Source organism: Pan paniscus, chromosome 4, assembly GCF_029289425.2.
Source record: "Pan paniscus chromosome 4, NHGRI_mPanPan1-v2.0_pri, whole genome shotgun sequence".
NCBI classification, from domain to species: domain Eukaryota; kingdom Metazoa; phylum Chordata; class Mammalia; order Primates; family Hominidae; genus Pan; species Pan paniscus.
This window is the reverse complement of record NC_073253.2, coordinates 27,089,663-27,101,806: the sequence shown is the minus strand read 5'-3', so window position 1 is coordinate 27,101,806 and position 12,144 is coordinate 27,089,663. Positions and strand designations below refer to the sequence as shown.

The following is a 12,144-nucleotide window of genomic DNA, read 5'->3' as shown; positions in this document are numbered from 1 at the left end:
ATGATAGTGTCATAATCATAAACAGTTATGTCTCTAAAAAACAGGTGTCTGAAATATTATGTCACATTATAGAATAGCATGTTATAGTCAACTAGAAGTCTGGGAAAAAATGATTTTTTTACTGTAAAACCTCTTGAATGTTTTGAATTTTGTGCCATGTGCATGTAACACATTCAAAAAATAAACACAATTTTAAAATAAAGGATTCAACTTAAAATTTTAAAAATACACTTACAGATAGTTTTTAATGATATAAAGAAATACTCATGATATACTAAGTGAAAGACAAGGACATTACATTATTTCTTGCAGCAGTTATGAATAATTGGAAAATGTATTACCTGGCTGTATTACTAGGAATATTTTCTTCAGCATTTTGCACCCTAAGAAATCTAGGACTGGTTTACATAAAAGCAAGCAGAATGATGAAGAAACTCACCTTTAGAACGGTTGAATGAAAATGTAAATGTTTAGCCTGGAATATATATATATATATGAGATCATGATGACTGTCTTCAAGCATCTGACATCCTGCCATGTGAAAAAGTGATCACGCTTCCACTGGAAGGTCTCAGAGGATGGAACTAGACCCATTGGCAGGAGCTATAGCAAGCCATTTCAACTCGATGTCAAAATACTTGCAGACTTAGTCACTTGCTTATATGTCATTTCAGTTCAATGTCAGGAAACACATCCAAAAAGAACAGGGCAAAAAATGAGTGGTTTCCCAGTCACTTGAAAGATTCAAGCATAAATTATCACTTCCTTGATAGGACATTATGGAAGAGATTCAAGCATCAGAAGTGTGGTTTTTGGGTGTGATTGCAGCTGTACGAGAAGCCATTTAATCCCCCTGGAACTTAGTTCTCCATAAAATGGGGACGTTTGACTAAAGTACCTCTATCTCTTTTTGAGTTTGAAACTCTTTTGATTCTGCTTTGGAGTAACAACATTTTTCTCTCTTCTAGATTTATATATCAGCTTTGTATCAGTTGAAATAAACCACCCTGGGCAGTGGCTCACACCTGTAATCCCAGCACTTTGGGAGGCCGAGGCAGGTAGATCATTTGAGGTCAGGAGTTCAAGGCCAGCCTGACCAACATGGTGAAACCACATCTCTACTAAAAAATACAAAAATTAGCCCGGTGTTGTGGCAGGCGCTTGCAATCCCAGCTACTCAGGAGGCTGAGGCACAAGAATTCCTTGAACCTGGGAGGTGGAGGTTGCAGTGAGTCGAAACCAAGCCACTGCCCTCCAGTCTGGGCAACAGATTGAGAATCTGTCTCGAAAAAAATAAATACATAAAAAAGCCACACTGTACTTGTGAAGATTAACTGAGATGTTTAAAACATTATTTGCAAAAATGCAAGACATGATGTAAGTGTAAAGCATTATTATATATCAACATAATTGACCATTAGAAAAATGCAAATTAACACCTCAATGAGATATATCACCAGACACCTGTTAGAATGCTTAAAATAAAAAGTACTGATGATATTAAGTGCTGATAAAATGCAGAGTAACTCGATCTCTCATACATTGCTGATGCTAACGTAAAATGATATCACCACTCTAGAAAACAGTTTGGCAGTTTCTTATAAAGTTAAACATGCACTTACTATACAACCCAGTAATACAACTACTGGATATTCATTCTAGGGAGATCAAAATTTACACCCAAAAACATGTACATAAATGTTCATATCAGCTTTATTTGCAATAGCCCAAAAGGAAACAATCAGATGTCCTCCAATTGATAACTGGTATAACCCTATCACGGAATCCTACTGAGCAATAAAAAGGAAAGTACTGTTGATACATACAACAACTTGAGTGCATTTCAAGGCTGTTATGCTGACTGAAATAAAAGCTAATCTCAAAAGGTTATGTATTATGTGATTCTGTTTATATAACATTCTCAAAATGGCAAAATCACAGCAATGAAGAACTGATCAGTAGTGCCAGGGGTTAGGGTTGTGGGGAGGGTGTGACCATGAATGGGCAGCGTAAAAGAATTTCTTTGGAGTGATGGAATAGTTTTATATCTTGATTATGGTGATCATTATATTAAACAATTGCATGTGATAAAATTCTATAGGACTGTATGCCAAAAATAAATTAATATGTTTATTTTTAAGGTCTGCAAAGCATGGAAATTTGTATCTTCATTCACTTTTGTTTTCATGGACTCTTTTCATGTTTGAACTTTTCATGGTATGAGCTGTTTTATAATCTATAATATGGAATGTTTCTCATACGAATGTTTTTCTTATTGAAGAATGCCATAGAAATAAGGGTGTGAGGTATACTTACTTGACAGGGGAATTTTACTCCTTTTATTTTATTTACTTATTTATTTTTAAGACGCAGACCTGCTGTGTTGTCCAGGCTGGTCTTGAACCCCTGGACTCAAACGATCTTTCTCCTTGGCCTCCCAAAGTTCTGGGATTACAGGTATGAGCTACAGTGCCCTGAGAGTCCTTTTTAAAGTAGTGAATGCTCAAACGTGGAATTAAATTTAGGCAAAGCTCACTTTTATTTATACATAAAACAACTTCAGCCATGTACCTCATAACGATATTTTGGCCAATGTCTGACCTTATATACAATGGTTGTCCTGTACGATTATAATGAAGCTGAAAATTTTCTATTGCCTAGTAACATTGTAGTAATTGTAATGTAGCACAACCTATCACACGTGTTTGTAGTGATGCTGGTGTAAACAAACCGACTGCATTGCCAGTCTAGTATAAAAGTCTAGCACACACAATTATCCACAGTATATAATACTTGATAATAAACAACTGTCACTGGCTTATATATTTGCTATACTATACTTTTTATCATTATTTTAGAGTATATTTAGAGTATGTTAAGCAGCCTTAGGCAGGTCTTTCAGGAGGCATTCCAGAAGAAGGCATTGTTATCATAGGAGGTGACAGCTCCCTGTGTGTTGTTGCCCCTGAAGAACTTCCAGTGGGACAAGATATGGTGGTGAAAGACAGTGATATTGATGATCCTGACCCTGTGTAGGCTTAGGCTCATGTGTTTGTGTCTTCATTCTTTTTTTTTTTTTTTTTTTTTTTGAGATGGGGTCTCGCACTGTTGCCCAGGCTGGAGTGCAGTGGTGCAATCTTGGCTCATTGCAAGCTCTGCCTCCTGGGTTGATGCCATTCTCCTGCCTCAGCCTCCCGAGTAGCTGGGACTACAGGTGCCCACCACTACGCCCGACTAATTTTTTGTACTTTTAGTAGAGACGGGGTTTCACCATGTTAGCCAGGATGGTCTTGATCTCCTGACCTCGTGATCCACCCGCCTCGGCCTCCCAAAGTGCTGGGATTACAGTATTTAAGACATTTTTATAAATTAAAAATTTTTTAAATAGAAAAAAGCCTATAGCATAAGGATATAAAGAAAAAGTATTTTTATCCAGCTGCACAATGTATTTGTGTTTTAAACTGCGTTATTATGCAAGAGTTACAAAGTTTTTAAAAATAAAAAGTTTATAAAGTAAAAAACTTACAACACATCAAAAGATAATACACCATGATCAAGTGGGCTTTATCCCAGGGATGCAAGCATAGTTCAACATATGCAAATTAATAAGCGATATCAACAGAATGAAGGACAAAAGCTTTATGATCATCTTAACAGATACAGAAAAGCATTTGATAAAATTTAACTTCCTTCATGATAAAAACTCTCAACAAATTAGGCATAGAAGGAACATACCTCAGCATATTAAGGGCCATATATGGTTAACCCAGAGCTAAAATCATACTGAACAGGCAAAAGCTGAAAGCCTTCCTGCAAAGAACTGGAACAAGACAAGGATGACCACTTTCACCACTCTTATTCAACATGGTACTGGAAGTCCTAGCCAGAGCAATCAGGCAAGAGAAAGAATTAAAAGACATCCAGTTGGAAAAAAGGAGGTCATATATTTTCTCTTTGCAGACAACATAATCTTATATCTAGAAAAACCTGAAGACTCCACCAAAAAGGCTGAGCATGGTGACTCATGCCTGTAATCTCAGCACTTTGAGAGGCTGAGGCAGGAGGATCACTTGAGCCCAGGGGTTCAAGACCAGCCTGGACAACATAGTGAGACCCCAATCTCTAAAAAAAGTTAAAAACTTTAGCCAGGTGTGGTGGCACATGCCTGTTGTCCTGGCTGCTTGTGAGCCTGGGGTGGGAGGATCACTTGAGCCCTGGAGTTCAAGGCTGCAATGAGCAATGATCATGCCACTGCACTGTAGCCTGGGTTGTGACAGCGCAAGACACTGTTAATAAACAAAACAAGACAAAACAGACTCCATCAAAAAGCTCTTAGAACTGATAAACAAATTCAGTAAAGTTTGAGGATCCAAAACCAACATGCAAAAATCAGTAGTGTTTCTATACGCCAATAACAAACAAGCTGAAAAATACATTAAGAAAGCAATTCCATTTACAATAGCTACAAAAAAAAAAAAACTTAGAAATAAATGTAACCAAGGTGGTAAAAGACCTCTATGCCATAAACGACAGAACATTGATGAAAGAAATTGAAAAGGACACAAATAGATATCCCATGTTCATGGATAGAAATAATTAATATTGTTAAAATGACCATACTACTGAAAGTAATCTACAGATTCAATGCAGTCCCTATCAAAACACCAATAAAATTACTCACAGAAATAGAAAAAAAATCCTAAAATTTGTATGGAACAACAAAGGCCCTAAGTAGCCAAAGCATTCCTGAGCAAAAATTATAAAGTGAGAGGCATTGCCCAACCAGACTTCAAAATATACTACTAAGCTAAGTAACCCAAACAACATGTTACTGGTATAAAAACAGACACATATACCAATGGAACAGAATAGAGAACCCAAGAATAATCTACCTATTTATAGCCAACTGATTTTTTGTGAACATGCCAAGAATATACATTGGGGAAAGGATATTCTCTTTAATAAATCATGTTGGGAAAATTGGATATCCGTATACAGAAGAATGACACTAAACTCCTATCTCTCACCATATACAAATATCAATTCAAAATGAATTTAAAAACTTAAATATGAGACTCCAAACTGTAAAACTACTAAAAGAAAACACAGAAGAAACACTTCAGGACATTGGTCTACATTGGTCTAGCCAAAGATTTTATGTCTAAGACTTCAAAAGCATAGGCAACAGAAACAAAAATAAATAAATAAATGGGATTATATTAAACTAAAAAACTTCTGCACAGCAAAGGAAACAATCAACAGAGTGAAGAGATGACTTGTAGAGTGACAGAAAGTATTTGCAAACTATTAATCTGATAAGGGACTAATATCCAGAATATACAAGAAACTCAACAGGAAAAAAAAATCCCATTAAAAAGTGGGCGAAGGATCTGAATAGATATTTCTCGAAAGAAAACAAGCAAACGGCCAACAAATACATGAAAAAATGCCCAACATCACTAATCATCAGGGAAATGCAGATCAAAACCACAGTGAGATATCATCTCACCCCAGTTAGAATGGCTATTATCAAAAAGGCAAAAAATAGGTGTGGTGGCATGTGTCTGTGATCCCAGCTACTCAGGAGGTTGGGGCCAGGAATTTAAGCTGCAGTGCACTATGATCACACCTGTGATCACTGCACTCTAGCCTGGGCAACATAATGAGAACCCATCTCTAAAAAAATACTAATAATTAAACATTTTTAAGAAGACAAGAAATAAATGCTGACCAGGATTCAGAGAAAGAAACATACGCTGTTGGTGAGAATGTAAATTAGTACAGCTATTGGCCAGGTGCAGTGGCTCATGCCTGTAATCCCAGCACTTTGGGAGGCCAAGGTGGGCAGATCACTTGAGGCCAGAAGTTCAAGACTTGCCTGGCCATCTCTACTAAAAATACAAAAATTAGCCAGGCATGGTGGGACACACCTGTAATCCCAGCTACTTGGGAGGCTGACGTGGGAGAATCATCTGAGCTTGAGAGGTGGAGATTGCAGTGAGCCGAGATCATGCCTCTGCACTCCAGCCTGGGTGACAGAGTGAGACTCCATCTCAAAAACACACACACACACACACACACACACACACACACAACAAAAACAATACAGCCATTATGGAAAACAGTATGGAGGTTTCTCAAAAACTGAAAATACAACTTCCGTATGATCCAGCAATCCCACTACTGGGTATTTATCTCCCCAGAAGGGAAATCAGTATATCAAAGAGACATCTTCACTCCATTGTTTATTGCAGCACTATTGACAATAGTCAAGGTATGAAATCAAACTAAGCATCCCTCAACAGATGGATAAAGAAAATGTGCTATATATACACAATGGAATACTATTCTGCAACAAAAAGGGAATAAAATCCTATCATTGTAGCAATATGGACAGAACTGGAGGTCATTATGTTAAGTGCGATTAGCCAGGTACAGAAAGACAAATATTGCATGATCTCACTCATGTGGGAGCTAAGAAAGTTGATCTCATGGAGGTAGAGAGTAGAAAAAAAGTTGAGATTAGGAAGGGTGTGGTGGAGTGAGTAAAGTGAGGTTGGTTAAAGGGTAGAAACACAGAAAGAAGGGATAAGTTCTAATGTTTAATAGCATGTAGGATGGCTATAGTTAACAATAATTTATTGTATATTTAAAAATAGCTGCAAGAGAATATTTGAAATGTTCACAACACAAAGAAATAATAAATGTTTGAGGTAATGGATATCCTAAATACATTGATTTGATCCTTACACATTGTATGCATGTACCCCAGAAATATGTATATTTATTAGATATCAATAGTTTTTTAAAAGTTAAAAAGGAACAAAACCATGAAAAATTTATAGTAAGCTAAGATTAATTTATTATTTAAGAAATATTTTTAAAAATACATTTGGGGTAGCCTAAGTGTACAGTGTTTATAAAGTCTACAGTACTAGACAGTAATGTCCTCAGCCTTCACATTCACTCACCACTCACTCACTGACTCACCCAGAACAACTTCCAGTACTGCAAGCTCTGTTCATGGAAGTGCCCTAGACAGGTGTACCATTTTTAATCTTTTATACTGTATTTTTACTGTATCTTTTCTATGTTTAGATACCAAAGTACTTCCCATTGTGTTACAATTGCTTAGAGCATTCAGTACAGTAACATGCTATGTTTATAATCTAAGAGTAATCAGCTATACTGTACAGTCTAGGTGTGTAGTAGGCAATACCATCTAGGCTTGTGTAAGTATATTCTGTGATTTTCATACAACAAAATCACCTAATGATGCATTTCTCAGAACTTATTCTTGTCTGTTAAGCAACATGTGACTGTGTTTTATTCTTATTTTTAAATTTTACATCATCTTTTCAAGGAAACCTCTGGAAAAAAAAATTATACCAAAATTTTCACTGCCCACTCAAAGTGGTCTATTTTTACTGTTTATCTTACAACTGAAGAGACTATCCATGCCTTGCTAAATTCTACTTTAGCTGCTGAGTCTGTCTATATACTTAATAAATTTACTGTCATTCAAATTACATAATAAACACAGGAGCTTACAATTACTTTTCTAGGATAAAATCTATGCAGGAAGTTTGTCTCAAGAGAGGAAGTTTTGTTGGGTGGCACACGTCTGTAATTCCAGCACTTTGGGAGGCTGAGGTGGGAGGCTCACTTGAGCCCAGGTGTTCAAGATCAGCCTAGGCAACATTGTGAGACCCCATATCTACAAAAAAAAATTTTTTTTAATAACTGGGTGTGGTGGCATGCACCTGTAGTCCCAGCTACAAGGGAGGCTGAGGTGGGAAGATTGCTTGAGCTCAGGAGGTCGAGGTTGTAGTGATCTGTGATCATACTGCTGCACTCCAGTTTGGGTGACAGAGTGAGACCCTATCTCAAAAACAATATAAAAAGTGGATTTTTAATAAGATAATCCTTATGGATACTAAAATATTAGCTTTCTTTGGGCAGTATAACTTCTGTCAATGAGATTACCAATATTTGCCAATATTTTCAGTCTTCCTGTCTTTTCTGGATATGTAAAATTCTACATTTCTTAGTTCTGCAAGTTGAGCAGGGCCATGTGACTAATTCTACCAATGGACAGTGACCAAAGGTGATATGTGTCACTTCCATGCCAAAGCATGTAAGAGTCAGTGTATGATTTGTCCATCCATACTGTCTTTTCTGGAACAAAGAGCCCTGAGATATCACATTGAAATGGAGACACCAGAAAAAGGGAGCAATCTGGAATGTTGAGTCACTATGTGAAGGGCTGACATGGAGAAACTCCTGCACTCTTGGCAGATTTGCCTGAGTAAGAAACTGTCATGTGATAGGACTCTCAGATTTTTGTTTAGTTTATAACTATCGGCATTATTCCCTAGCCTATCCTGACAAACAGAATCTGTACGCTAACTTGGTTTGTTGTGTTAAAAGTTTTCATGGCCTTTTGTGCTCCCATACATTAGATGAAGAGTTGTATATACATTTTCAAATTTTCCAGTAAGGAAGTATTTAATATGATAAACATTTCAATTAATAATTTGTTCTATTAGTCTCTAGTACCAACTTAAGATGTCAAATTTCTAATCTAAATGAACAATACTTTTAATTACATATATAACTTTATCTCATACTTATACCCTGTGTTAATCATTACCAAACAATAGAAAGGGTACATTTTTGTTGTTGTTATTGTTGTTGTTTTGTTGTTGTTGTTTTGAGATGGAGTTTCATTCTTGTCACCCAGGCTGGAGCACAATGCCACGATCTCAGCTCACCGAAACCTCCACCTCCTGTGTTCAAGCGATTCTCCCATCTCAGCCTCCCAAGTAGCTGGGATTACAGGCACGCACCATCACGACTGGCTAATTTTTGTATTTTTAGTAGAGATGGGGTTTCACCATGTTGGCCAGGCTGGTCTTGAACTCCTGACCTCAGGTGATTCATCCACCTCAGCCTCCCAAAGTGCTGGGATTACAGGCGTGAGCCACTGCGCTGGGCCAGGTACATTTGTGTATGCAGTCTTCTTTTTAAATTTTTTAAAAAATATTATTTTAAAAATATTTTGTAGAGACAAGCTTTCGCTATGTTTCCCAGGCTGGTCTCGAACTTCTGGCCTCAAGCGATTCTTTTGCCTCAGCCTCCAAAACTACTGGGATTACAGCATGAGCCATCATGCCCAGCTATACAGCCTTCTAATTTACTAAATAACGTTGATGTGCTTGATCATGTTCCCTGGAAAACAGACCCTGAGACGGAGATTTGCATGCAGGAATATTTATTCGAGAATGCTCTTAGAATCAACACTGGTGAAATGCAGGATTGAGTAGAGGGAGAAGTTCGCTGTGATGTACTTACAATAAAGCCTAAACTGACCCTAGGATGGCTCTAAAGCTAGAGTGGCACTTTAGAGGCATCCCAAATGAAGGCAGGGGGTTGAACCTCTGTATGTACATCAATGGCCACTCATTTATCTAATGGCTGACTCCTGGAGATGAGTGTGACCTTGAGTAAGGCTGAGAGCAATTCCTGTATGGAGCTGATATTTTGAGAGCTGTCAGCCAACGTCATTCCCAGAAGCTGAGCAAAGAATTCTTTCAGCCCTGAAAAGGAATCTGGGTAGTATAGCTGTGTTCAATACAACTGATAATCATAAAGGGACATGTATCTATCTGAAGTTGTTAGATGATCACCAACACCACCACCACCACCATCATCATTGTCATCATCATCACATTTACACTGATAACTTTAGTATGTGCCAGGCACTTGTCCTAAGTGCTTCGAAATAATATATTAAGTTGTGTAATTCTCATGTTAACCCTATAATATAATCTTAAATGCTTTGTCCTCAAAAATAAAAATCAATATAAGTGCTTTTTCTGTAACACATTCCAATCCAGAATGCTTTACTAATGACCATTCAGTAATTTCCATTGTATGTTATTTTATCCATCATGAACAGCCCCATTTGGTGATAGTCATTGGCCAAGATAGTTACTTTTGCTCACGGGTTGCATCTTCTAAATAATGGATGGTATTAATGATGTCTGTAATTTACTTTCAAATAAATGATCACAGATAATATGATACTGTGTGGATATATGTGTGTGTGTGATATTATGTGTGTTAATTTAGGCTATAAGTGCACTTGTTTGCCATAATTGAGAAGTCACATTCCCATGTATGGTCAGAAAGTATTTAATCAAAAGGCCGCACTCCAGAGGAAGCTATGTCAAGTGCTCAAGTCATACTTATCTTGAACAACACTATAATTTTTCTAATTAGTATATTGAATATAAGCAATGTGGCAGTGTGTTTTCACTGGTGAAATTAGTGTTGTTCAAAGTGTGTGCATTGGCTAATATATTTTAGACATTCTGCCTTTGCAAAATGGGTTGTAAAAATCTAGTAAGCATCATAATCTTTATCCTTAGGAATGGCATCCAAGGTTTGATTTCTAAAATGTCCCGTATCTAGCTATTGATTCCATGGATTCTGATTGCCTAAATCCTGCCTCAATATTGCTGCGTTTGCCTTAAATGAACTTTCATACATGTGATAGTCATATATGATAGCCAGCCTCCAAGTTGGCCCTCAATGACCTGACACCAATGATCCTTAGTGTTCATCTCTTTTTATAGTCTCTTCCCATATCAAATAGAGCTGGTCTGTGTAACCAATAAGATATTCTGGAAACGTGAAGATTAATTCGTCAGTAATGTGAGTGAGCCATCTTGGAAGCAGACCATCCAGTCCCAGTTAAGCCTTAGGTAACAACAGCCCTGGCCAACATCTTGATTCATGAGAGACCCTGAACCAAAACTATCCAGCCAACCTACTCTCAAATCCCTGACCTACAGAAACTCTGATATAATAAATATTTATTGTTGTTTCAAGTCACTAAATTTTGGGGTAATTTGTTGTGCATCATGGATAACTAATACATGAAAGAGAGAATTGGATGTTAATTGAGTTTATTGAAGAGATTATATGAATTGTTGTGTGTATGACTCCCTGTCAATAACTGTTTATTTTAATTTTTTGAGATGGAGTCTCACTCTGTCTCCCAGGCTGGAGTGCAGTGGCATGATCTTGGCTCACGGCAGCCTCCGCCTCGCAGGTTCAAGCGATTCTCTGCCTCAGCCTCCTGAGTAGCTGGAATTACAGGCGTGTGCCAGGACGTCCAGCTAATTTTTGTGTTTTTTCAGAGACAGGGTTTTGTCATGTTGGCCAGGCTGGTGTTGAACTCCTGGCCTCAAGTGATCTGCCCACCTCAGCCTCCCAAAGTGCTGGGATTATAGGCATGAGCCACCACATTCAGCCATAGGTTTTTAATGTTTGTGTGTACGACAGAATTTGGCCCAAGACTTGCTTTATTGTAACTTAGTAGTCAACCCCTTCACTCAACAGTTGGTGACTACCTTTATCTGTCAAAAAGAACAAAATAGTTGTGTGTGACCAAACTTGCTTAGATCGTTTTGCAAGAGAGCCATATTAATTTTTCTATGATAAAAAAATCAAGCCTATGATGGCTTGATTCAATCCACTTATCTTTATCACCCTGTTCACTCCAGTCCAGTCATCTGTCACTTGGTCTATTACAATAACCTTTTAACTCATTTACGCATATTCATTGGTCTTTTTCCATCCCATCGTCAACATTAAAGTTAGAGTAGGCTTTTAAAAATACAAGGCTATTTATGTAATTTCCCCCATTTAAAATCTTTCAGTGCTCGGGCTAGTCATGGTGGCTCACACCTGTAATCCCAGCACTTTGGGAGGCTAAGGCAGGAGGATCACCTGAGCCCAGGAGTTTGAGACCAGCCTGGGCAACACAGTGACTGATCTCATCTCTAAAAAATAAAAGATTTAGCTGAGTGTGGTGGCACAGCCCTAGCTACTAGGGAGGTTGAGGTGGAAGGATTGCTTGAGCCCAGTAGTTCGAAGCTGCAGTGAGCCATGATCATGCCACTACACTCCAACCTGGGTGACAGAGTGAGATTCTATCTCTAAAAAATTAAGAGTAAAAATAATAAAATAATATAAAATCTTTCAGTGCTTGAAAAAATAAGGCAAAGACATAAGTTAACATGACCTATAAAACCTTTCCATCCTTGTCTTGCACTCTTCTTTCTCTTACACTCT

At 37.6% G+C, this 12,144-nt stretch overlaps 1 long non-coding RNA gene across 5 annotated transcripts in view; it reads left to right on the top strand.

The window, feature by feature from the left end:
• LOC103786802 (uncharacterized) overlaps positions 1-12,144 on the top strand; it is a 168,164-nt gene that overhangs the window by 21,545 nt on the left and 134,475 nt on the right. Inside the window, exons 6-7 of one of the 5 annotated variants that reach the window (XR_010112189.1) lie at positions 2,368-9,000; positions 9,094-10,086. The exons of 1 other annotated variant lie outside the window; for it this stretch is intronic. This is a non-coding gene — a long non-coding RNA (uncharacterized LOC103786802). 3 more of the 5 variants (XR_008625344.1, XR_004671480.2, XR_004671476.3) reach the window with 3 other exon arrangements.